Here is a 24,668-nt window from a genome sequence, read left to right on the forward strand (position 1 = left end):
GCGCAGCCAGTAAGAGGCAAGGCCAGGCAGCAGTTAGGCCTGGAGCATAGAGCCCTAGGCTCCTAACTGTGGCCTTGGGGAAAATTCCATAGCCCATCAAGCTCTTGCTAAGAAGTGCTTATGGGCATTTGCGCCCTGTTTAATTTCGTTCAAACCTCCTTGTGTTATCCCATTCAGTAGACTAGGCTGAGCAGACACGGGCCGTGCCGAACTGAGATCCAGGAATCCATGCGAAGTCAGATCTGTGCTGTGGCGTCGTCATCTGGGGTTGATCTTGGGCAGGGTATTGAGCTAATCTGCCCTCGCCTCAGTTTCCTTACCTGTAAAGTGGGTGTGGTGTGATACCAACTAGGTCAAAGGCTGTTCAATGAGAGTCCTGGATGAAGGGCCTAGTACATGCGAGGCCCTCAGCAATTATTTGTTTCTTTGTCCCTGCAAGTAGAGAAGCTGAGTCACAAGTCCTGAGGGGAGATCCCTCTCTCTTCTCTCCGTCGATGTGTCATCTCCCCCCTCCTTCAACTTGCATTCCCTGGGTGTGGTGAGCCCCAGGAATAATGCCTCCGTACAAGCTGCTGGGTGACAGAACTCCTTGAACACCTCCTTTCACGCAGCGCCCCGTGACCGGCTTGCGGCTGCCAGCAGCCAATCGGGGCAGGTGACTCTCGGGAGCCACTGGGCGGCTCTGTGGAGGGAACTGGCTGTGGGCTGGAGAGAAGAGGAGGAAGAGAAGAGGCTGCAGGAAGCAGGGCTCGTCCTGGCCACGCGGGTTCTCAGTTGTGGGCGCAGGGGTGCGGTATGGGACCAGCAACGGGCTGCTGCCAGAGGTCCCTTCAGAAGGCAGGAAGAGGGCAGGGACCCTTAGGGAAGGGATTCCTGGGAGCTTTAGGAGCCGGAGGAGCACCCTGGGGAGACTCCCTGGGTGGGGAGTCTGGTAGGGCAGAGGAATTGATAGCCAGGTCCTAGCTCCGGAGCTCTCACTCTCCTGTGGCCTTTATCACCGCAACATATGGCTGCTTCTCTCCCTCCTGCTGTGTGACCTTCTGCAGGGCAGGGAAGCTCCTTGCAGAGTGCCCTTCACGTGGAAACGTCAAGATGTGAACCTTGGGATGCCACTGTGGACCTGCCGCTGTCTTGTTGGTGGGGCACCTCTTGCCAGCGATTTTTCCTAGTGATCTCCTTCCTCCTCTGTCTGTGCTTCCATCTGTACTTCTGTCCTTCCTTCCACCCTTCCGTGCTTTTTTTCTTCCAGCCTCTGTGTTTCCCTCCACCCAACCAGCCTTTTACTCAGCCACCCATCTAACAGACATTGCCTACCTACTGGGCACTGGGCCTGGCTCTGGAGATACATTGATGGATAAGAGCCAACAAGGTCCCTGCTCTTGAAGGAGTTCATGTTCTAGTGGGCAGCTAAGTGTATAATTAAGTCATGTTAGCACACACAGTATAGTAGGTGCTATCATGGAACTATTAACTGGGGCACACTGGACCCTGGAGGGGAGAGAGGGTTCATCATGGGTGGCCTAGGGCTGGTTTCACTGGAGAATTGTTTGAATTGAGTCTTGGGGGATGAATTGTTCCTCGGGGTCAAGGGAGCCTTCAGATCCACCATCGCTTAGGCCCCTGCCACAGACTTGAGGGGGAACTTAAGAGGCTAAGAAACTTTTTTTTCTCCCCTGAGCTTGCTTATGCATAAATACAGGCAGAAAATGAAATAAAAGCAGGAAAAAAAAATAAAGCAGAAAATACAGATCACCTCTAATCCTGATGGCTGGGCAGTAGCCATTGCTGTCTTGCTTCCTGCTTCCATAAGGGTTGTGTCTTGACTTTGTTCATCTCATATTAGATCAAGACCATTTCCCCGTGCCATTCAAAGTTTGAAAAAACTTGTTTCTTTAATGTTTATTTACTTTTGGGTAAGAGAGGCAGTGTGAGCGGGGGAGGGGCAGAGAGAGAGGGAGGCATGGAATGGGAAGCAGGCTGCAGGCTCCGGGCCGTCAGCACAGAGCCCGACGCGGGGCGCGAACTCATGACCCGCGAGATCAGGACCTGAGCTGAAGTCAGATGCTCAACCGACTGAGCCACCCAGGGACCCCTTTAAAAACTTGTTTTGAGCAGCTTTTCCACATGGGATCATGCACCTGTACAAGAAGGATGCTCTGTAAGCCCTGCGGCCTTTCTAGGGGGCGTGGAGCTTTCTCTGTGAAGGAGAGGCGAGGGCTGCCGGTAAGGGTGACGGCACAGGGCGCGTGTGTATGCTGCCGCGTGACCGCCAGGCACTCCTCCTGCTTTTGCCTGTTGAGACACACATACGTGGTCCCGCACCTCTGGCTGTTTGCTAGGCAGAGGCTCCCCAGAAGATACGAGTCTTGGTGTATTCTGTCCGATTTCTTCTGAGGAATATTTTACCAGTCGCCCCTCCACAGACCGGCTCTTAGGGGCTGCTGAGACCGCGTCCTGAAGTGTGAACATCCTGAAGAATGCAGCAAACTCTACAACCTGGAGTGAAGGCCCCCAAACAAAAGATGTTCTTGATGGACCAGCTTTTCCTGTGTATTGCCTGTTTGTGTTTTGTCAACTGGTCATTTCCTTTGGGGTGTTAGCAGTTTTTTTTCCTCATTGATTTGTAAGATCCGTTTTGAATAACTTGTGAATTTTGCAGATGGGGGAGTGGGGAGCCCCACTGGACTCTTTGTTAGGCATGTTGTTCCAGGAAGGGGCGCCTCCATTTCCATGGGGGACATTTCTTTCCAAATCTGCATCTGATTGTGGTCGCAAAATCATGTTTTGCAAGTGAATGCAGGACCCCTCTCATTAATCTGGGCAGTTGCCCATTTTAAATGTTCCTGCATAAGTGGTATTTGCCAAAGAAGCTTCTCTCTTCTCTCTTCCTTCCTTTCTTCATAAGCAAATAATAAATCCTGCTAACTTCCAGGGATCAGTGTAAATGTGAGCTCTTTGGAGACCTCCACCTGGAACCTCCTGATTAACTACTGGTGGGGGTTGGGCAGACTTCTTCATCACAACATCGGCTGCAATTTTTAGCTTAGTAGATACTTATGCCAACGTTTGTTTAACGTCTGCTTCTCCAGTGGATGCGAATCTTCTTGAGGACAAGGACCAAGTTTCGTATTGCATCGTAGGCATTCCCTTAGCCCCTAAGACAGTGTTCGGAAATGAATGCCCACGCCGGTGAAATGACTTGCATAAGGCCACCCAGCTTGGACGACGCTTCCACGCGGCTGATCTGAGGCTTGCACCCACAGTCGGGGCTTTGCTTTGGTGTCTGGGTGAGCAGGGCAAAGGCTGCTGACGTGACAGGACTTGTCCCCATGCCTCACTGGCCTTAGTCATTCTGGGTTATTTTGGCTCAGCGTGGACACAGTGAGATCTAGGGGAAAGGTTGGGACTGGTTTCCAGGTGAGTGCCAAGTGACAGCCAGCTGCGCCCTCTGCTTGGCTGCACCCGTGCCCTGCACCCGACACGGTATCCTCCAGGCCTGCCGTGGAAGGAGGAAGAATCTTCCTTTGTCACAAGCCGGGGCATGAAACCATCCGGGAACTCTGGTTGCATCACTCCAAGGCCCATCCTGCTGGCAGCAGAAGCCGCCGGTGGGGTGTGGGTTTGCACTGGGGGTGGGGAGGGAGAGAAAGTGTGTACCTGGTGGTCAGGTCGCTTCCGTGCGGGTGAGCAGGGATGCGGGAGGCTTTGTGGCCGAGGGGAGAGAGCCTGCCAGCTGGAATCGGCTGCTGCCGGTCCCCTTGCGTGGGTTTGGGCATGCCAGCGCTCTCTGGGGACCCGGCCTCCTGTGGGAAAAGTAGAAGTGATAAGACTTGCTACTGTCAGGGTTCCTGGGCGATTCAGTGACTGGATGCCTGTTCCTGGCACTTAACAAGTGCCCAGGGGAGGTTGATTTACTTTTGTCCTCCCTCGCCCCGTTTTCGTAATTGACACATACTGAATTTGGCAGAGAGCTTCTCATACTGGGAAGTTCTGAGTCCATTCAGTGAGAAGTCAAGTTGGAGTTCACGTGCCCACAGGAGCGGCAGAGGAGGGTGGCGGAGGCTGCCCTTGTGCTGGCGGGGACCCGGTAGGGGGCTCAGCGCACAAGCCTGGAACCGTTCTGAGTCCCTGGGGTCCATGTGGGGTGGTAGAGAGCAAGCCAGCTGGAAGACCCATGGTCTAATCCCAGGTGCGCTACCTGGAGCCGTGGGGGCCCTGGCAGGTGTCTTGCCACCGCTTCCTCATCCACCAGGTGGCTCGGGGAACCCTGGGAAGGGTGGCCTAAAGGTGCTTTAACCTGCAGGTGCGTTAGGGTTGGGACCCCTATCCCTCCTACCCTGCTGTTTTAAAATGGCTGGTCTGTTGGAGTTTGTTATTTCTTTACGCTGCTTGAAAGCAATGGCTGTGCCCCAGTTCAGGGCCCAGCACCTTCTCCATATGCCTGGACACAGGTCCAAGCTCCTGCTGATAAGGCCCTCTGAAGCTGCCTGTGCAGGGAACAACTCCCAGTCCTTTTGTGTCTCTGCCCCAGGGATAAGATATCAGCTAGGGGACTGCATGGAGGTGACCCTGGCCACAACCTGAGTCCCACTGCTTACCTGCCCGGGGCCTGGCCTGGCTGACCCACACTTGGAAAGCAGGCACTGCCCACCCCTTCCTGATGGGAGCCAGGCTAGGAGCCTGGAGATGAGCAGGGGCATGCAGTAGGCACCTGCCTGGGAGAGGAGCCTGGTCTACTAGAGGGGGTGGCCTGGGAGAATTCTACAGGGCCTGAGCGAACACGGGGTGATGAGGGCATGGAGACAGGAGCCGCTGTTGCGTGCGGTGGGGTGGGGAGGGAGGGTTGGGGGGGCAGTGTCAGAAGCCAGCTCAGAGGTCTTAGCTGGGTTGGAGGCTCGATTATCTGCTAGTGAACACAGGCGTTCCTGGAGGGCACTGGCGTTGTTACATTCTGTATAGACAGACACCTGTGCTGTCGCTGGTGAAGAAACACAGGCCCAAAGAGGTAAGCGGCTTGCCTCATGTTCGCCGGACCTCAGCACGTGTTTCACACTGTTTGAGGTACATGGTAGAGCCTTGAGGTTCCTCCTTTAGAAGTCTGGGCCAGTTTAGCAGAAGGTACACTGTGTCTGTGAGGGTGTGTGTGTGTGTGTGTGTGTGTGTGTGTGTGTGTAAGGTTTGGGTCCACTGTGTAGGATGATATGCCTCCTTAAACCCAAGCTAGAACAGCTCCCCTGTCGTCATCAGCTGGGCCTGACAAATACCTGGGCCAAGCGGGCTCTGCATCTGTTTAGCCTTATTTAAGGCTCTATCAGGTAACTTGTGCGCAGGACCTGGCCCAGCTGGCCTCAGAGGCCCTGCACAGTCCTGTTCCGGAGCTCAGGCACCCAGAATGTGACGAGTGGCTGGGGATGCTGCCTGAGCTTGTGTCTGGCCTCAGCCAGGGCCAAGTTTTCCGGGAGGAGGATGCGGGGGGAGGGCCTCACTTGCTGGGGAAGATGGAAGGGGGTGGGGGGACCAGGACTCTGCAGCCTGCCGGTCCTTTTATGTGCAAACCCCACTGTCAGCTCCTCGGCCTGAAAGACCCCCACGCACTCCCTCCTCCGCTGAGAGGTGAGAAATTTCGTGGGGAGTGTTATCTCTGATCTTGAGGTGCACATTCCTGGGGACTGTCCTGGGGTCCAGGCTGGAATGACAATGAGGGTGTGCCCCAGATGCCTGCCTCCTCCCGGTGCTCCCTGGGGATGCTCTGTCTGGAAGGGCTCTGCTGAACCAGCAGTGTTTTCCTGCATTCCCATCCTGCTCTCCTGCCCTCCTCTGACAAAGGCAGGCCATTGGGATGGTAATGCCCTTCCGGCTGGCCTTGGCTCCAGGTGAAAAATGAATTTCGAGGCCTGCCCTTGAGGCTGTGCAGTGTCATTTTTTTAATGCAGATTCCGGGGGGGGGGGGCGGGGGGGTTGGGACCCGGTGGGGGTGGAGTGCTGACATGGGATCTGGAAGAACCCGAGATCTTCTGAGTTGTCACCCCTCACGGGGCATCTGCCTTAATATAAACGAGCCAGAGGCTCTAGGTCGCCCAGCCCCTAATGAGATTACCGTGTGCTGCTGCTTGGTGAGTCTGAGCTGCGCCTTCACGGAGGGTGGGAAGTCACCCAGAAGCCATTATGAGAGGAGCATGTCAGGAGAGGGCATTATTGCTGTATCTGGGCTTCGGTGATTCCTTCTGTTCTCGTCCGCTAGTTTCTCCTGGATTTTCGCAATTCGTTTGTTCTTATTATAAAATACATATTTTCCTTAACAAAAAAATTATAAGGCACTTCTGACGAACTAGGCAGCTGTTCTAAGTCTTTTGCAAATAGTGACCCATTTAATTTAATCCCAGTGCAGTCCTGTGAGGCGCTGCTGAAACAGGTTAGGCGCCCAGGGCTCCGGGCACAAGTCATGGGGCAAAGACCCAGCGACGTGGCCTGAGGGCCTGGGGCCCTCCACTCTGAAAAGGAGACGATCAAAAATGTTGGTTGCGCCACCCCAGAAATGTGGGGTATCTTCCGGGCCGAGGAGCTGACAGTCGGGTTCGCACATAGAACGACTGGTCCCCCACCTCTTCCGCCTTCCCCAGCGGGAAATACTTCCCAGAGGAGATACGCCCCTCTGAGTGTTTCCTGATTGTGGGGCGTAGTTATGTGGTTCTATATAGAACGTGTAGAAAGTTCTATACAGAAAGTATAGAAGCTTTGGAGCGTGTTTAACCAATTTCCCACCATTTGAATTAGTAACATTTTTTTAATGGCCCTGCATGTATACTTCTGCACCCTGGTCCTCCTCCTCCTTCACACAGTTCTCATTTTTACTGCCATGTTTTTCCTTTTGACAAATTTACCGGGCTTTGAGAAGGACTCAAAATTCCCCTAGGCACGCCCACAGGCACTGCCGTGTCCTCTGTGCACACTTCGGGGTTAGGGGGTTGCTTTTGGCGGATGGAGGTCGGTAATAACAGCTTAGGGCAGTGTGTGGTGGCAGAGATGCAGTGACCGGGGGTGTGGGGGCCAGGTTCAGGATGGGGTCCGGTGAATGAGCCTGCAGTTTGCATGTTACATATTACAATTAATTATTTAAGCTGTCTTTAGTAAACCACGAAGCTGACATTTTTCTTTATCATTAAATAACAGAATGATGCTAATGCTATCATGTATGAATTACTTAAGTCGCCTTACTCAGTATTAACTGACTAACATCAGATGTCAGAGGAACGAAGATGTTACACAACGCCAACCGTTTTCCATCGGGATTCTCTTCCTCCTGTTTTCCTGAGAGCTTGAGGATATGTTTGTACCATCCGTTCCTGCAGCTCCGTAATCTAAAGTTTGACAGTGTTTGCCAAATTTTCCTTAATTTTTGTTTTTTAAAGTTTATTTATTTATTTTGAGAGAGCGAGCACAAGTGGGGGAGGGAGGGAGAGAGTGAGAGAGAGAGAGAGAGAGAGAGAGAGAGAGAGAGAATCCCTCGCAGGCTCTGCGCTCTCAGCACAGAGCATGAAGCAGGGCTCGAACTCTCAAACCATGAGACTATGACCTGAGCGGAAACCAAGAGTCTGACGCTTAACCCACTGGGCCACCCAGGCACTCCTGTCAAATTTTACTTTATAATAGAAGGCCACAGGAGACAGCCATACTGGCTTGAATACCATCCCCTCCTCCCCCACCTTTATGTCTGCGGGGACCTCAGAACGTGGCTGTGTTTGGACACAGGGTCTTTGCAGATGTGTTTAGTCCCATTGAGGTCATAGTGGATTAGGGGGCACCCTCAGTCCCATGAGTGCTATGCTTGGAGGAGAGGAGAGAGCACCGAGGGAGATGCTCTGGAGAGACCCGGGGAGAGGCAGAGACCGGCGTGGGGGGTTGCTGCAAGCCAGGGAAGGCCCAACATGGTGGGGACCCTCCAGGGGTAAGGGCAAGGCAAAGAAGCATTCCTGAGACAGACACCCACACAGGGTCAGCCTCCTTGGGAGGAGAGAGGGTGGACAGGAGGAGGAGCCCACGCCCTCTCTGGAAGTGTAGACGCTTCCTTAGTAGACAGTGCTGAGTGTAGGGAGGTGAAGTACTCTGTGAAGCTGGTACCCTCATCGTGCCTGCTCCGGCCGAAGCAAGCCTCCTCTTCTGGCAGAGGCACCTCCTTCTCCCCCTCACCAGCTGTGGGGCCTTGAGAGAGCAACCTAAAGTCCCTGGACCTCGGCGGCGTGCTTATATGTAAACGTGAACCTGTCTTGGGTTGTGGCAAGGATTAAATGTGATACACGCAGAGCCCTGGTGCGTGGTTGGTGCCCCGGAACGTTAGCACTTTTCGTTTGCCAAAGATATAAGCAGGGTTGCTGCATGTGTCCCATTTCCTGTTAACCCTGTAACTGCCACGTCATATCTCCCGCTCCCCCGACCTCCATCCAGGAAGGGCTGGAAGCCTGCAGGGTGAGGCTGAATCCATTCCTGTCCTCTCAGACTGTCTTCACATCCCCTTGTAGGTGGGGCGAGTAACCGTGCCCTGTCTACCCCCCCACCCCCACCCCCGCCCCGCACAAGGAAGAAAAGACAGTAAGAGGAAGCAGAACTACGACGGGCATAGGAATGGTTATTGCTGGATGGGGGCTCAGCCAGAGCGCACCAGGAGGTGCGTGATGAAATCGGCAGGCCGCAGCAGATGACCCCCATCTACATTTTAGCCTAGTGTTAGCGCCCACAGCCTTCTGTTGATTGGATGCCTGGGAATGTTCCCAGGGACGGCAGACCTCAGGATGAGCGAGGGGTTTACTCATGGGGATGGGGGCCGTGATATGAAAACTTGTATAAGGAAATAGACGTTAGAGAGGAACGGGAACCCTCCCATCCCCGCCCCTGTAGTGCCACACCACCTCTGTGTTTGGTCATGCAGATCATTGGGGTGGAAGAGTTTTGGGGAAGCATTGAATTTTAGCTTCTGCCATCTGCACAACAATGCTTGTTTTGCAGTTCATGAAATTGGACGTTAGAGAGGTCATTGTGGTTCCATGGCCCTTTCCCGTAGCGGGGGAAGAATGTGCATTCTCCCTTGTCCCTGTGCCCTGGCTCGTGAGTTCACGGGCTTGGGGGCAGGGCCAGGTAGATTGGGGTGAGCAGCGCTCGGGCTGCCTGCTGCGTTCCACTGAAGGTTTGCATTTGCCAGTCTTTTTGCAGGAGCTGGCTGTGCGGGACTCCGGGTGCCCGGGGTCTCCACCTTCATCTGTCCCTTGGCAGGAGTCCGTGAGAATCAGGTGCGGTGTCTGACTGCCCCTCAGTGCGGGCAGGATGTCTGTCGTGCAGAGAAAACGATTGGGATGCAGCTCATTGGTGCTTTTGGACCTGTAACCAGGACTTGTTCCGGTATTCCGGTACCTGGAGAAGAATATCCACAAGTTGTAGTGTGAGATGCTGATTCAAAAGCAAAAAAAAAAAAAAAGAAAACAAGCAAAACATCGGTATTTTTTATTGATTGTATTAAAAGTGTATGCTCATTGAAAAATAATCTCAACCACTACAGAATTTTAAAAGGAGGAAGTGACCTTTTCCTATAATGTCATCACCGTCCTTTGGCAGAGAACATTAATGGAAGGAGTCAGAAAACATGGGTTTGGAATCCTAGCTTGACCATTTCAGTTTCCAAAGGTCCCACGCGAGGGAAAAGTCCTGCCACCCCTGTGTGCCATCATGAGAATCTGGGGAGATACTTGATGAAGTCATGTCTGAGGCCGTCACTGGTGCTGGGTGGGTTCAGTTATATTCTTTGTCCTCATCGCCACCCCTGTGCTTCTGATCTTCTAGGAACCCAGACCCGGGAGAGCAGGGTGTCCAGAAAACTCCTGTGTTCTCTGGTCTGTTGCTAGCTGCACAGCCGAGCTGCTGTCCCGGCCCCAGCTCTGCTCTCTCTGCTTGCTGGTGTTGGCCAGCTCGGCTTTCCTGCCCAGGTTAGTCAAGGACACGGAGCAGCAGGCATCCAGCTGGGAGTGTCTGTGGTGTCCCAAGACCTGGGCCTGCCTCTGGCCTCGGGTGTGTCCTCCCAAGGGTTCTAGAGAAAGTCAGGCAAGTTCAGACGGAATACATGCTCCTCCTTGCAGACTCTCGAAATGCCGGTGACACACATTGTCTCCCTTTCATTCATTGACCTGCACTACCTGTGTCTATGCGGCACCGTGAATTAACTGAAGGAAGCACTTTCTCATCCTTAACTAATTTGGGAAATGGTTAGAAAGGAGACTGCTTTTAATTTCTGGAAGCATAGGGAATATGTTTATCATTCCAGAGCATTCTTGGCTGCAGAGAAATGACGGTGGTTAATGTTCATGTATTGAGCTGCCGGAGGGTGGTGTGTGTGTGTGTGTGTGTGTGTGTGTGTGTGTGTGTGTGGTAATATTAGCTAATATTTATTGAGTGCTTTCTGTGTGTGAGGGACCCGCCGTGCATTTTGCATGGATTATCCCATTTTATCCTCCCAGTGGCCCTGTGAAGTAAGGACAGTTGTTAATTTCTGAGGAGGAAGGCAGACCTTCAAAATGCTAAATAAGCCTCCTGGGGGGCACAGTGAATAATGGAAGCAGAATGCAAACAAAGCCTGGGTCTCCAAAAACCACATTTCCCTTCCAGAATCTTCGTGCATCTCTCTGCTCCACTCTAGGTATCGGTGATTCATCATTGTCCACTTTTCTTTTGGAATCCTTCTGCCGTTTTTTTCCTTTTTAAAAACAATTTTTTTTCAGTGTTTATGTATTTTTTAATTTTTTTTATTTTTTGTAAAATATATTTTTTTTCAACGTTTATTTATTTTTGGGACAGAGAGAGACAGAGCATGAACGGGCAAGGGGCAGAGAGAGAGGGAGACACAGAATTGGAAACAGGCTCCAGGCTCTGAGCCATCAGCCCAGAGCCTGACGTGGGGCTCGAACCTCCGGACTGTGAGATCGTGACCTGGCTGAAGTCGGACGCTTAACCGACTGCGCCACCCAGGCGCCCCACAGTGTTTATGTATTTTTGAGAGACACAGAGAGACAGAGTGTGAGTAGGGAAGGGCAGAGAGAGAGGGAAACACAGAATCCAAAGCAGGCTCTGCGCTCTGAGCTGTCAGCACAGAGCCTGACGCGGGACTCGAACCCATGCACCGTGAGATCATGAACTGAGCCCAAGTCGGACGCCCAACCCACTGAACCACCCAGGTGCCCCCCTGCTGTCTCTTCCCTAAAACAGTCTCCATCATTCTGGCCAGGCTCTGTAACTAGTGCAGGGAGTGAATATCCAGTGTGAACGTTAATTGAGCATTTGCTTGCTGCCGAGCATCTGCAGCGTTGGGTTCTGGGAGATTGAGAATTTAAGGATGAGATAGTTGCTGTCCAATGTCACTTGCACATTGTAATGGAGGACGCTCAGGGCTACAGGGAAATGACAGCAGTTCAGCGTGGGGCCAGGGAGACGGAGAGAATAAGGCCTGCATACTTTCAGAGCGTCCCAGTTCTGCATATTGGGTGGCCGGGCAGAGCGGATGGGCCAGAGGAGATGACAGGCTTGGAACTTGAAATCCATATGGTGTCTGTCACCATACTGTGGGAACACTGGGGGAGTGGCAACAGTGGATTCAGCTGTGAGTCACAAAGAGATGATGGGAAAACGGGGAAGGCTGCACAGAGGAGGGAAAGGGCTTTGCAGGATGAGTAGAAGTTCACCGAGAGGGCTGAACAGTTAGAGGCACAGCAGGGGCAGACACCCAGAAGAGGGTCGCCAAGTGACGTGTCCAGTGTGGCCAGAGTGCAGAGGTGGTTACAGCTGAGGCTGCAAGTGTAAGAGCTTGGACCGTGGGGCTTTAGTCGTGGTTCATCTTATTACCCCTGTGTTATGGGTGTTGTGGTTTCGTCACCTGTATGACGGGACGGGGCCGGTACCTGCCTGTTAGGGACACTGAGTGCACGCTGCCCCTGACCCGAGCCCTGTACTGTTAGCTGTGGGAATCACCTCTGGCCTGGTTTAGAGGCCGTTGACTAATCCCGCAGGTTTGAGACAGGGAGGTGATGTGATGAGACGTGTCGGGTGACCCCGTCCCTCCCGAAAGGAAGGTCTTCTGCTGGCATATGCCCGGGCGCTGCGGTGCTCTCGCTGTGTGCGTCTGTTCCGACGTGACCCTCTGGGTGCCTGTGGGCTTACAGGAGAGGGAGCAGGAACGCTGAGCTGTGTTGAGCCTGCCGAGTGCCCCGGGTGCTGGTGAACAGAGCACTGGGTTCCAGTCATGGTCACATCTTTCCGTCAGCTCGCCAAGAGACCGTGGAAAGCCCCACGTGGTTCCCTCCTCCACCATCCGAATCCAATTCTCCTCCACCGTTAGCACTGGTGGCAGCCAGGGGGTCCATTGAGGCTGGTGCTCCTCGGGGCCCGGCTGCAGATTTGCAAGAGGTGTGGCCAAGGGGGGCCAGTAATGAGAGCTCAGTACCCTGTGCCTTTTCTTTTCTCCTTTTCCGTTTCCTTCCTGTCCTCTAAAGCACCCTCCAGTTTCAGAATTCAGAGTGCATATGTTCCTTTTCTAAGTTCCAGGTTCTGCTTGTTCTAGTTCGGGGGCCCCGGGCAAGCCTCCCTGGTGGACCCTAACTGCTGCCTGCAGAATACACCTCAGAACAACTTCCCAGGGGTGGGTGAGGACAGCCCCAGCCCCTGGGTGTCAGGAGCCCTGTAGGGGCGGGCCCAGAGGGGGTCGGGGAGGGCAGGTCACGGTCTCCAGCTCACACTACTCACCTCAGGCTGCACGCTCACTCCCGGAATGGGGCTTCTCCAGTGACTCCTGCAGCACCCCTGCGTCAGTACCCCCCGCGGGACCTGTGGAGCAGACCCCAGCCCAGGCCTGCTGACCCGCATTGCCGTGCGTCCGTGTGTGCGTGGACCTTGGGGATCTGTCCTGGAACAGGCCCTCAGGCGATAGTTAGAGACACTCAGGTGTGAGGCCCCCTGGGCCAGAGAGGCCTTTTGTGTTCCTGGGTAGATAGGGATAATTCACACACACCCCCCGCCCCCACCAAACAGCAGTGTGTGTGTGTGCGTGCATGCGTGTGTGTGTGTGTGTGTGTGACATCACCATGAATGCCGGAACGCCACCCAGTTCCCACGGAGCTCTGGACACTTGAGGTCCCTGTCAGGCTTCTTTCCTGGACTACTGCTCTGACATGTTTTCGGTGAATTTTAATTTCTGCTGCTTCTTCATTGCACCCGTTTGCTTTCCTCCCCTCCCTCCCTTCTCCTGTCTTTCCCTAGACAGCCTCCGTGTTGCCCATATACTCCCTGCGGCTCCTGACCCCGTAATGCTGGTGACAGGGGACACGGTGGAGTTCGCCTTCTGATGGGGGGAGGAGGGTGGCAAGAGTGCGAGCCCGGGCAGACTGACACCGCCTGGCGCATTCGGGGGACGGCACAGCAGCGTGGACTTTGCGTGCCCTGCACCCAGCCTGTTGGATTTCTGTTCTGTGGTCTCTTCCTCCCGCCCCACCCCCTCCACGTTGGGTTTTGCCCACGGCCCCAGGGACAAGGTAGATGGCCCGAGTTTACTTAGTGACATGTGCCTGTGTGGCTTGAAGTAAGACCGGTTTCTGTGAAAGTCAGAAGTGCATTCCAGAGTCACAGCGTGACCTCCCCGGAAGCCCAGCTAATCCAGGTTTTAAAGAGCAGTTGGAACAAAGGTGGTGATTATGGGATGTGGGGGCTGTGAGGTGTGGGAAAGGGCAGGTACGGCAGGGTCGCCTGGTGGGAAGCTCTGTGTTGAGGAATCGAGCTGATGGCCCCAGAATGTGACCCAGATGCTAAAGGGAGGTGGGGGGGGGGGGGGGACTTGGGACTTGTCGCAGGGGTGGACCCGCAGGACCGTGTGGCTGATGGTCCTGGGCTGCACTCCACCCCTTGTGAGCTGCGTGACATTGGGCAAGGGGCCTGCTCTCCCCACTTCTCCCCACTTCTGTAATTTTGGGATAGGAGCCCTGACCCTCTGGTTGTGATCATTAATGGGGATTAAATGGGGGGAATTAGAAGGGATCTCTTCTGTGCTTGGCAATTAGTAAATGCTGTTTCTCATTTCTGCCTTATTTTGAGCATCGCCCCTTGCCCCTACCCTGCGCATCTTTTTCCTTCTCAATTTACATACCTCTCAGGGACCCTGTGAGCCCTCCACACAGACAGCCGCAGTCCCGCGTGGGGCTCCCCGATGGTCCAGGGTGCGTGGACAACAGTTCGTTGGGCTAGTCCTCGAACGGGTGGTTTCTCACTGACCCATTTTCTTTGGTGAGATGTGAAGCTCTTTGCAGGCAGGCCCTGTGTGGGATCGTGGTCTCCTTCAAAGTTACTTTCTGGGAGAATATGCACGCTCTGGAACTTTTCTAATATGGTGAGCCTTCGAGGGCAGGTCCTGCTGTTCTGTGAACTGCCTGCTCCACTCATGGCTCAGGGCACCGTGCCCCCTTTGTTCATGAGGATCCGATGACATTTGGGTCTTTGTTGACCTTTCCCTGAGGGATTTTGTGGGCAAGGGCAAAAAAAGGAAGTGAGGGAAACACATACACACACACACACACACACACACACACACACACACTCACTCACTCCCAGGCCTGAAGTTTTGTTATTTGTGGCAGGAGCACGTTCATGACTTTTCTCAGCTCATCTCAGTATCTGAATCACCTTCAAGCTGTAGAGGAGGTGGCTGGGAGCTGAGCAGGCAGAAGGCTTTCTTTTGTTGAGGACCTGCTGGGTGAAAGGGCTTCAACAGGCCAACTGATTCACCCCTGGCTCTGCGAGGCAGGGCGCATCTCGTGGACGTGCCTGTGGGTTCAGGAGGTGAAGCTCTTGGTTTCACAGCCGCATAGTAGGTGTTGGGTCTGTTTGTCTGTAGAGCTCCGGTCACCACTTGGCGTGGCCTCCCCTCCCCTCTAGGGTCTGTAGGACGTGCGTGCTCCTGGCTCTGCCCACGGGTTTCTCCGGGAGCACTCCTCTCCTCACCTGTGGGTGGGGAGAGGCAGTCGGGACTCATCTGGTTTTGGGGACACTACCTCCCCGTTCCCGTCATGGCGGCCCTGAGCCAGCCGGGGATGATGTGACACCTCCAGGCCACAGTCGGACGCACCACCACTCTGGAGAGGCGTGTCCTGGGCAATGTGGGCCACTTCCCGCTGGAAAAATAGCGAGGACTGGCATTCGCTGACCAACCGGTCACTGGCGCGGGCCTTTCTGTTCAGAGTCTGGCTGTGGATGTTGTCAATGCCTGGGGAAGCTCTGTGCGTTGACCTTTCCAACAACTAGCTCCTGCTTCCCCATCTCTGTCTTCTGGAACCTTCTTATCCTGTCCCCTTGCCCCCGGGCTTTCCTACCACATAACCCTTCTGTGGCAGGACAGCCTAGTGGTTAAACAGAAAGGCTCTGGAGGCAGACTGGGTGGGCTCATATCTCGGCCCCCTTTCTGCCTACCTGTCCTCATTGGAAAATGGGTTCACGAGGCACAGCATTGTTGAGGTGACAAGACTTACTGCAGCCAGTGCCCTCGAACAAGCATTCGGGAGATGTGGTTCTCACCTGCTCTGCCAGGCCTCTGGTCGTGCTGCCTTCTGCTGACTGTGCCCCGTGCCCGCCGAGTTTAGAAGCTACTCCTCTCCCAGGCGCTGTGTGTCCAGCCCACCTTCATACTTGAGATTGCTTCTTATCCAGCACCCCGCAGGGTCCTCGCTGAGCAACCCTGGGCCAGTCACTCTATCTCTCTGGGCCTCATTTCTCAGCTGTTCAGTGAGGGAATTGGACCCGATTATTCCAGGGTTTCTTATGCTCTGATATGCAAGGGGCTCTCACATTCAGTATGCCCCAGCCTCTCTTTCTCTGCCCTGGCTCCTGCCACCCCACCATCACAACCTGGACACCACCCGGTGTGTTCAATTATGGACATGTACTGTCTCCACGTCTCTGGATCTCTTGGGATAGCCTGGAAGCTCCCTGAAGGCAGGGATACTATCTTCCTTGACTGACATGATTTCCAGCATTATTTCAGCCAACACTTATTTTCTTTTTAAGGTTTATTTATTTTTGAGAGAGACAGAGATGGAATGTGAGTGGGTTAGGGGCAGAGAGAGAGGGACACACAGAATCCAAAGCAGGCTCCAGGCTCTGAGCTGTCAGCACAGAGCCCGACGTGAGGCTCGAACTCACAAGCTGTGAGATCATGACCTGAGCTGAAGTCGGAGGCTCAACCGACTGAGCCACCCAGGCGCCCCCTTATTTTTTTTTTTTAATGTTTTTATTTATTTTTTGAGAGAGAGAGCGAGCAAGAGACTGAACATAAGTGAGGGAGGGGCAGAGAGAGAGAGGGAGACCCAGAATCCGAGGCAGGATCCAGGCTCCGAGCTGTCACCACAGAGCCCACGTGGGGCTCGAACTCATGAAACACAAGATTATGGCCTGAGTCGAAGTCCGACGCTTAACCGACTGAGCCACCCAGGTCTCCTTGCAGCCAACACTTATTAAGCACATGTCGAGTTCCCAAGTGCTGTGCGGGACTTCTGGAGCCTGGCCGAACCCGAATGCCAGTATTTTTAAGACTGGCTCTAATCAGCGTCCGTTAGAGCTGTGAGCGGGGCTCCGTTACAAATGCGTGACGGTATGTGGCCGTGGAAGGGCTCGTTCTGTGTGGGCTCCCTTGCCCCTCCTGTGTAAGCCCAGGGTGTCTGGCACAGGATCATCAGACTGTTACGCACATTAGCGAATGGGGCCGGGTTCGCTTTGCATCTCTCAAGCCTAACTGGTGAGAAGAGCAGCCACATACTGGTGCATTGGGCTGTTGAGGGTGAAGCTGATGCTCCGTGTGACTTGTGAACCCGCGGTGGGCGGCTGTGTGTGCTGAGTACCTTATGTACAGTCTCTCATCCACGTAAGAACCCAAGAGGACACGCATTTCGATTCTTTATTTTTATTAGACAAGGAAACACTTAAAAGTTTTTTTAATGTTTGTTTATTTTTGAGAGAGAGAGAGAGATACAGAATGCAAGCCAGGGAGTGGCAGAGAGAGAGGGAGAAAGAATCTGAAGCAGGCTCCAGGCTCCGAGCTGTCAGCACAGAGCCCAATGTGGGGCTTGAACCCATGAACCGTGAGATCATGACCTGAGCCGAAGTCGGATGTGTAACCTACTGAGCCACCCAGGTGCCCCAACAAGGAAACTTCTAAAGAACTTAAGGGGTGTGCCCACGGCTAGTGACTGAGCGCAGCATTGCGATTCATACCCCTGAAACCCGCCTCATCGCCCCCATCCTCTGAGTGATGAATCCGGTGTGTGCAGGGGGGGGAGCGTGTGCCGGAAGGCGTGGGGATTCCAAAGCAGCCGATCCGCGTCTTCCCAGCACACGGGGAGGAGAAACTGAAATGAAGCAAAAACAGAGACTGTCAGCAAGAGCGGCCGCTTTCCCCGGGAACAAATCTCCTTGATTTATCTCTCCAGGTTGGACAGGCCCCGGTTCTCGGGGATCACAGAGACATAATGTGAACACGGCCAGAGAAATTGCTGCCTCTCCCTTCGTCAGTAAAAGAGAAAGGAGACACCTCTTCTGTGGCACCCGCGTTGAGGAAATCCTGCCTCCCGCGCCTGGGACAGATGCTGGGGCGCGCCCAGAGTGGGGGAACCTTCCCGACCGGACCCTCCCAGCCGAGAACCCCTCTGTTACCGCTCTGGCCAGAGCCGTGCCCGAGGCTGGCTTCCAGAGGCGCCAGAGTCAACATCTGCTGACTCTTGCGTGACAAGACTACTCACTGTCGCAGAGAGAAGAGAGAGGACAGAGAGGGAAAGCACACCCTCAGAGTCCGGGGGCCCAGCCACAGAAAGGGGACGGCATGCGGCCAGGCACACCACGGACACGTTCCCTGGCTCCCACCACGCTTCTCTCGCATGCGGGTGCCAGGGACCACTTGACCTGCGCACTTGATCTGTGCCCTGTACCCCTGCTCACCATTCTGAGCCAACCCAGGGCACCTGGACTCTTGCAGCTACCGTAGCATCCTCCCGTGGATCCCGTATTTAAGGGCTGCTGGTTACGAAGTTTCCTCCCCGCCCCCCGCCCCCCGCCCCGGCCCCGCTGTTGTGTAGGAAATAGAGGCAGCCTGTTTCTAGTTTTTCTTCAGAATGCCCACTGCAGGGGGCCAGCTGGTGGAACTAGGGAGGGTCAAGAAGGAAATGACACGTGTGGGCCGGGAGGCACAGGGGGAGACTCTGCCAAGAGAATGGGGCTGGGAGCTGTATTTTCTTGTGGGGCAATTCCAGGCCGGATTCTGAATTCTGTGTCACCAGGCCGGAAGACGATTATTTGCCAAGTGCTCCCCTCGGTGCCCTCAGGGGCAGGGGCAGCTGGAAGCAGCGGGCCGTGAACGTGTGGAGGGGCAGGGAAGGCCGGCAGGTGCCGGGTCCCAGGCCTGGAGGGCCGTTCCCAAGCCGGAGGCCTGCCAACAGCGTACTTTCTCGGGAGACATTAAAGAAAAGTTAACTACCATTTTGTTGGGCCTTGACAGGCATTAGAAAGTCCATCTATCGTGATTCCCCGGGCGGCCTGGCCGGTGTCTGCACACCGCACGTGGGTGTGCAGCCGGCACCTGGGTGAATGCAAGGCCACCCGCGTTTCTGGAGCCAGTCCTGACGCCTTCCGGTCACTAACTGTCCCTTCCCCCTCACTCAGGATCACCTTGTCCTGACTTCTCACAGCATAGATTACTTTAACCTGCTTATGTGTTTAACATAAGTAACACCGTAGGGCTCTCCCTGGTGTCTGGCTTCTTTCACTCAGACTTATGTTTGTGGCTCGTTCTCGCTGCTCTGTAACAATGTAACAGTGTAGCATTCCTGTGTGTGTGTGTGTGTGTGTGTGTGTGTGTGTGTTTAATTTTTTTTTAATGTTTGTGTATTTTTGAGAGAGAGCGAGCGAGAGAGACAGAGTGTGAGCAGGGGAGGGGCAGAGAGAGAGGGAGACACAGAATCTGAAGCAGCCTCCAGGCTCTGAGCTGTCAACGCAGAGCCCGATGCGGGGCTCAATCTTACGAACCATGAGATCATGACCTGAGCTGAATCCAAGAGGTGGACATTTGATGGACTGAGCCACCCAGACGCCCCACGACATCTTTCAGTGACGGGTACACATTTCTGTGAGTCTGTAAATGGGTGTGGAACTGCTGGGCCACAGGGCACATACATGCTCAGGTTTAGTGGATAATGCCAAACCAGTTTCCCAGATCGTCTGTCCACCAGCTTGCGTGAGAATTCCAGTGGCCCAGGGGAAACCAGTCCTGGGTATTGACCGTCTTTTTTATTTTGGCCAATCAGTTACAGCAGAAGCAAATGCCTTGCAAAAAAATCACATAGCGGAGCAAGCAGAAATGCTCCCCAAGAGGGAGACGTTACTGTTGGGTGACATGACAGGTCGCGCTGTGCCGTGCTGCGGGTTCTTGCCGGTGAAGCCCATGGCGGGGCTGGGCCACCTCCTCCGGGAGGGTCCACTGCTTGGCTGCAGTGGCACCCAGCAGACCGTGTAATAATTCTTCCCCAGGTGACAGAGCTTTAATGTACCTGTCCCCAACCAAACACACGTGGCTTCAGCCTTGCCCGTGGGCCTCTGTAAATATTTAACAGACCGTGTCCCTCCTTCTCTCCCCTGCCATTGACAGGGGCTGGTACCACAAGTCATTGCCCCCTCCTGCTGGACCCACAGGACCCCGGCCCTGACACTGCAGTGCCCTGCCTCTCCTGGCTGCTTCCTGGGGCCGGAGCTGAGCCTGGGGAGACCCAGGACAGGCTGCGTTTGACTCGCAGGAGGCCTCATCCATTTGCAGAATAAAATAATGGCTAATTGAACACTTAATATGTGCCCAGCAGTGTGCTAAGTACTTTATGGTGATTCTTTCTTTCTTTTTTTAAGTCTATTTATTTATTTTGAGAGGGAGAGAGAGAGAGAGAGAGGGAGAGAAGAAGTGGGGGAGGGGCAGAGAGAGAGCGGGGGACAGAGGATCCGAAGGGGACTCTGTGCTGACAGCAGAGATGTGTAATTCACCCCATTTTACAGATGAGGAAACTAAGGGTTAAAACCATTTTCCCCAAGTAACATAGCTAGTAAGTTTATTAGTTTGACTTCAGACGTTAATGTTTTAACCACTATCCTGTATTTCTCTCTTAGAGTCTAATATTTAGATACTCAAACTTCCTTTTGAGCCCATCTTTCTCTCGGGCCTAAAAGCTATGTCAGGTGGGTTTAAATGGGACAAGGGGAGCTCACCCTGTGATCCCTGGTCACTGAAGAATGCTTAAAACAGAGGACAGATCCCTGTTGGCATGGTTGCTGTGAATCATAGTCCCCCCAAAGATGTTCATGCCGTAGTCCCTAGGACCTTACATGTCAAGAGAGACTTTGTAGACATGATTCAAGTGCAGGGCCATGGGCTGGACGATTATCTTGGGTCATCTGGGTGGGCCCCGTGTAACCACAGGGCTCCTTGAAAGTGGAAGAGGGAGGCTGAAGGGTCAGCGAAGGGGGTATACTGGTGGGAGCAGCGTCAGAAAGATGCTATGTTGCTGTATTTGGAGATGGAAGAAGGGAGCCCTGAGCTGAGGCATCCGAGAGCCACCTCTGGAAGCTGGAGAAAGCCAAGGAGAAAGGTTTTTCTTAGAGCCTCCACAAGAAAGAGCCCTGCCAGCACCTTGGTTTTAGGTTGGTGACACCCGGGTCAGACTTTTGACCTCCAAAACCGTGAGATAACAAATTTGTGTTGTTTTATGCCACCAAGTGTTTGAACATTTGTTGCCGCAGGAACAAAACAGTTGCTGTTAATGACCATTGCTGTGATGGTCACGCTCTTGGGCTTTGGTGCCAGATGCCTGATTTCAAATCTCTGTTGTATGATTTTCTAGCTGTGTGACCTCGGGCAAGTTGTTTAACTTGTCTGGGCCTCAGGTTTCTCATCTCTCAAACTGGATAAGAATAGCCTCTTACAGATAAAGTTGCCATCGGGGTTAAATGAGGGTCCTACGCACGTGAAACGCCTGATAGTAAGTTTGAGGTACAGTCACTGCAGGAGGAGTCCTCACTAGTAACACGGAGCGGCGGATCCAGGCACACAATTGGGAGACAGACTCGCCTGATTCAGGCTCCACTCTTACTGGTTTGGAGCTGGGTAGTTGTGTGTGGCTTCATTTCCTTATCTGGAAAATAGAGGCAGGAGTCCCAGAGTGGCCCGGGGTTGGGGGGGGGGGGTGTCGTATCAGATGGTGGGCCAGAACCTAGCGCGGTGAGGGATAGGCACTCCTGTAAAGGGCAGTCGCTCTTGTCTTTGGCTGGGTGGTGACGGTCCAGCCTGCAGCCCTGTGCGTCATGGGTCCGTTGGAATAATTTCAGTCCCTGTGCGGGGGGGGCAGGAGTATCCCCACAGAGCTAGAACAGTACTGGGTACCTAGCAGGTGTTCAGTAATTGCTGCATACGTGAATAACGAAAGGGAACGGCCCCGGGCCCTGCCCTGAAGAAGCTCACTGTGCAGGATGAGGCCTGGAGAGATGCCAGAGCTTTGTGGTTGTCTTTAAAAAGAAACCAAACAAAGAACTACTTCCTACCGGCTGACCCCAAACCCCCTCTGCTCACTGCCGGGACCTCTCAGCCCTGCAGGGGAGCTCAGGACTGTATGCCAGGTCTGGCCCAACTATTAACTCTCTAAGCTAGCCGCCTACCCCTTCGCGGATGTTTTCTCCTCATCTTTATAATAGATGTGCCCTCTGCCCTCTCAGGGTAGTTCTGGGGAGCCCCAAGCAGTAGCAGGTTCTGGATCTGAGAGGTCTTTGGTGCCCGTGTGCGGTGACCCTCCCCTGAGGCAGGCCCCGGGTCTCCTGCCTCCCCTCTGTTTGGGTGTCAGAGCTCCGGGGCGTTATTCTTGGTGAGTTCCCCTCTAAGTGTATTAGGGTCGAATACAAGGAAGAGTAACACGACTACTGCTCTGGGTCCTGATTCGAACAAGATTGATTTTTCTTCTTCTCATCCCCAGCCTTGATCTTTGGACCAGAAAGGAATTAAAAAGATGCGCCTCACGATGGCCATGCCTGTCGGTTACATGGAGCTCCATTCAAGGATTTTCGGAGCCTTTTGGATTTACAGTGATATTCAGCTGCCTGGGGAATAAAGTTGGTGGAAGCTTTCTCTGGAGTCACGTACACCCGACACCTGTCTGGATGCTACTGGCGGTTTTAAGGAAGGCCCTGGCTGAGTGCCTGGCGGATCCCTGCAGCCTGGATGCCCGTGGGAGACGGAGGACCGCGGCTTCCCGTGAGGGCTGACGACTCTGTCCTTCTCTCCTCACGGATGCCTGGTTGGGTCTCTGCCAGCCCCGCCGGGGGCTCCCTGTGACACGTAAGGCCTGTCTCCTCCTTGTGCACACGTCCTCCGCATGTTCTGTCAGGTGTCCACCTGGGCTTTAGGTGACACTGGCCTGGCAGGTGGGAGGGAGGTCACCGTGATGGAGCCGGCCCTCAAGGGGAGCTGGCGTTGAATGAGCTCACTCTGTGCGTCTGCCTGGGTGCTGGGTGCCTGGGGGAGACGGACGGAAACGGGAAGGAGCTTCCCAGGAGCCTCCACCGTTCCCTGTGCAGACGTCATCGCGCCTGTGCCAGCCTCGGTTGATGTCCTGGTTCGTGTGCCCGTCTCCGTCCACCAGACCACAAGGGCCTCGAAGGCGGAGGCCTCTTCCTTCTGAAGTGTGTTTTGAACACCCACCACGGTGCCTGGCACGTAGCGTCTCTGGCTGCAGAAAGGGCATCAGGGCGCGACCGTTAGTGAATTAAGGCATTGAGAGTGAGTAGGGACGGAAGGCACGCCTCTGTGCTCAACGCGAGAGACGCATTTTTGGATGCTTGTAGGGTGCGTGTGGAGCCAGGAGGCTTGGGTTTGAGTCTCTGACCCACCCCTGCTGTGTGCCTCGGGCCGAGTGGCCGCTGCCTGCCTCTCCCTTCTCTGTTCAGTGGCGGTGATGTGTGCCCTTGCTCTTGCCGGGGTCGTGTTGAGGATCACAAAATAGACGCTCGCGCTGACACCCAGCATGGGGCCCGGCACGTGGGAAAGGCTCAGCACATGGTACGGTCACCGCTGGCTGGGGGAGGGCTCCTGCGGAGGGTTGGTCGTTGTTTGGGCCGCGAACCAGAGCCAGGTGGCCCGTGCCCGGCTTCACGCCAGGTACTGCTGTTTGGCGCAGGCAGTTGGTCGAAGGTCGCTGTCGCCGGAGCCCGTGGGGAGGTCTGGCGGGCCAGGGAAGGGAGCCTCGCGTCCGTGTGAGGGAGGGAGTGCCGGGCTGGACATGGCATTGAAGGTCTGTGGGGGTTCTGCAGGAGACAGGCTGGCCCCCTGTGACATTGGTGACCCTGAGGGATGTGGCCTTAGCATCAGGCCGCTCGCGGGAGAACAGCGGCTCAAACAGCCAGTGCCCCGAGTGCAGGTCACCCGGGGCCACCTGGCACTTGGTTGCCAAGACCGCACTGAGGTGGGACCTGGGCTTTGATTTGGACGGGGTTCCCAGGGCCGCTCGTGCCCCATGGCACTTCTCAGCAAGGCTTTCCCTGACCTCCTCATGGATGGAAATAGTGTCCCTCTGGTTATCCACCCTGCTCTCAGTCGGCGCCCCTAGATGTGTTATAATTTGGTATTCACTTAACGTGGTTCTTTGATCTCTTGTCTTTCTCCCCCACTGGAAAGCAGTCTCTCTGAGGTCAGGAAGCACGTTTGCCTTACACAGTAGGCATCTCATTTCTGTATCTCACTTGATCAGATCAGAGAGTGACTCTTCGTGGTTTTATTTCAGTTTTCCTGGAAGGGACAGACAAAAAAAGGGAAGTGCTCTCTTTTTGAGCATCTGTATAACTCCGGCAGCCAACAGTCTCACTAGGTGGGCAGTGGTGTTCCCATAGTACAGCTGAGAACGGTGAGTTTCACGGGGGCCATGTAGCTCACCCGAGGATCTTTATCTAAGAGAACACTGAGCAGGAAGCCAAGAGCTGCCTGGTGTTCTACACTGAATCATGCCAATTCAGCTGAAGGGTAAAGACTTTTCCTTGGGGGGCCTTTAGAAGGGCGTGTGTGTGTGTGTGTGTGTGCGCGCGCGCGCGTGTGTACATGTGTGTATGTAGCATTGCCCACTGCAGAATGCTCTTGGGCTCCTCACAACTGGGTGCCCTCTTTGTCCTCCGGGAGAGACAGACTTTCACTGAGACCCTCCCTCCTGTGTGGAGGAACAGGGGCCACACTGGGTCCCAGGATAAAGTGTGTTTGGGTTGCAGTCTGGCCCCTGGAGGCTCACGGCCCTCAGGGAGCCTGTGCCCTTGGGTGAGTGGGGCTTTGCAGCCCCGTGTGATGGGTGTCGTGCTGGCAGTACTGTGGCCAAGCAGGGCAGGGAGAGGAATCATGCAGGGAGGGGGCTGGTGGGTCTGCAGAACGGTGAGGGCAGGGGGGTTCGGCCGGGCTTGCACGACTGTCCTGGGGCATGAGGGCCTCAGCTAGAAGAGTGAGTTGGGAAGACTGAGGCACAGCACTGCCCCTCGGCCTCTCGCGCCTCTTCTTGCCATTTCCCCTGCCTTCCCTCTGTGGCACCTGTGCCCCCACTTATCAC

General features: G+C 54.6%; 1 long non-coding RNA gene across 1 annotated transcript in view; it reads left to right on the plus strand.

The window, feature by feature from the left end:
• The window catches only part of LOC124507806 (uncharacterized), a 277,191-nt gene that overhangs the window by 45,236 nt on the left and 207,287 nt on the right, over positions 1-24,668 (plus strand). The window contains exon 2 of the long non-coding RNA XR_006961129.1: positions 22,062-22,423. This is a non-coding gene — a long non-coding RNA (uncharacterized LOC124507806). The remainder of the gene's footprint in view (positions 1-22,061; positions 22,424-24,668) is intronic.

The sequence above is a fragment of the Lynx rufus genome, unplaced genomic scaffold (genome assembly GCF_022079265.1).
Source record: "Lynx rufus isolate CCGP_SWC_20201006 ecotype Redwood Valley unplaced genomic scaffold, mLynRuf1.p SCAF_12, whole genome shotgun sequence".
NCBI classification, from domain to species: domain Eukaryota; kingdom Metazoa; phylum Chordata; class Mammalia; order Carnivora; family Felidae; genus Lynx; species Lynx rufus.